Source organism: Trichechus manatus, unplaced genomic scaffold, assembly GCF_000243295.1.
Source record: "Trichechus manatus latirostris isolate Lorelei unplaced genomic scaffold, TriManLat1.0 scaffold00057, whole genome shotgun sequence".
In the NCBI taxonomy this organism is placed as follows: Eukaryota; Metazoa; Chordata; class Mammalia; order Sirenia; family Trichechidae; genus Trichechus; species Trichechus manatus.
The window spans coordinates 3,472,945-3,474,953 of NW_004443993.1; the positions used below are offsets into that span (position 1 = coordinate 3,472,945).

The following is a 2,009-nucleotide window of genomic DNA, read 5'->3' on the forward strand; positions in this document are numbered from 1 at the left end:
CTACATAAAGAGAAAAATAAAGTTTCAACCTCAAGTTCAAATGTGTTCTTATTAAGTGCCATTGAGTCAGTTGCAGCTCATAGTAACCTTATATATAACAGAATGAAACATTACCTGGTCCTGTACCATCCTCACAATTGTTGCTATGTTTGAGCCCATTGTTGTAGCCACTTGTCAATCCATCTCATTGAAGGTCTTTCTCTTTTTCACAGACCCTCTACTTTACCAAGTATGATGTCCTTCTCCAGGGACTGGTCCCTCCCCACAACATGTCCAAAGTAAGTGAGATGAAATCTTATTATCCTCACTTCTAAGAAGCATTCTGGCTATACTTCTTCCAAACAGATGATTAAAAATACCCTGGTTTGGATCAGGTGCGCCTTAGTCCTCAAAGTGACATCTTTGCTTTTTAACACTTTAAAGAGTTCTTTTGCAGCAGATTTGCTCAGTGTAATACGTCATTTGATTTCTTCACTGCTACTTCCATGGACTTCAATTGTGAGTCCAAGTAAAATGAAATCCTTGGCAACTTCAAAATTTTCTCCCTTTATCATGAATAAGTTGAAATATACTTAGCCATTTTGTTATCTAGTAATTTTAGAAGAATCTGCTGATGAAACAGACATCCTTGACCAGCAGTATTCCTTCCATTTTGACCTATCCTAGAGTCCCAACACCAAAACAAATGACACAATCACTAAAATGATGGTATCCTACTGATGATTTTCCTCAAGGCTCCCTTCATGTCCCTGTTCCTCAGGCTGTAGATAAAAAGGTTCATTATTTGAGGGACCACACTGTACATCACTGAAGCTACTGCTGTCTTCCTGGAAGGGTGTGTAAATGCAGAACTGATGTACACACCAAAGACTGTCCCATAGAATAAGGAAACAGCTGAGAGGTGAGATTCACGGGTGGAAAAAGCTTTATACTTTCTACTCGTTTATGGCATTCTCAAAACAAGAGGAGACAATCTGAATGTAAGAGAAAATGATTCCAAAGAAAGGAACACCAACCCAAACAATAGCCATAAAATACATTAGGAAGTAATTGATGAAGGTATCAGAACAGGCGAGCTTGAGAATCCGAGCAAGTTCACAGAAAAAATGAGGGATATCTAGGTCTGTGCAGAAGGACAGATGCAACACCATCAGACTGTGAAGTAGGAAATCCACAATGCTAGTTAGCAAGGAGGAGTAGGGAGAGCAAGCCACAGAGGTGGGGGTTCATGATGATGGTGTACCTCAGTGGATGGAAGATGGCCACATACCGTCATTGGCCATTACTGCAAGGAGACAATTTTCCAAACTAGCAAAAATCATTATAAAGCAGGCCTGGGTGACACAGCCTGTGTAAGTGATGCTCTGATTCTGTGCTTGGAGGTTCACTAGCATCTTCGGGATCGTTTTTGTGCTGAAACAGATGTCAGTGAAGGAGAGATTGGAAAGAAAGAAATATATGGGTGTGTGGAGGTGGGAGAGAGTTGACAGCCAGGATGATGAATAGGTTTCCCAGGAAGGTGACCAAGTATCTGGACAGAAACACGCTAAATAAGAGGGGTTGCAGTTCTGGATCCTCTGTCAGTCCAAGAAGAAGGAATCTGGAAACATATGCTTGATTTCTGGGTACCATATTGTTGGTGAACCTGTTGGAAAAGACGGGTGACAGATAATCAAATGTGTGGATCCTGGATGCCCAGTGAGTATCACCTGGGGTCTTGTTAGAAATGTAAGTTCTTGGGACGCACTCCAGATTTACTGACGATAAACTCTGGGATGAGGACCAGCAGTTTATGTTTTAACAAGACCTCCTTGTGATTCTGATGTATGCTGAAGTTTGAAAACCAATACTTCAGAAAAAATGTTCTCATCTACGTTATGAACCTAAGTAAATATTCAAATCTTTCCCCCCGCTTACTTTCTCCCTCCATCCCTCTTCTCTCTCTTCCCTCCACTCCTTTTAAGGGTTCAAGTATTAATTGAGTGCCCACTCTATTTCACAGTTTGTAT

At 41.0% G+C, this 2,009-nt stretch overlaps 1 pseudogene; it reads right to left on the bottom strand.

Annotated features, from left to right (window-relative positions):
• Positions 1 to 549: 549 nt before the first annotated feature.
• LOC101353242 (olfactory receptor 7G2-like) lies at positions 550 to 1,648 on the bottom strand (annotated as a pseudogene).
• Between the last annotated feature and the right edge of the window lie 361 nt (positions 1,649 to 2,009).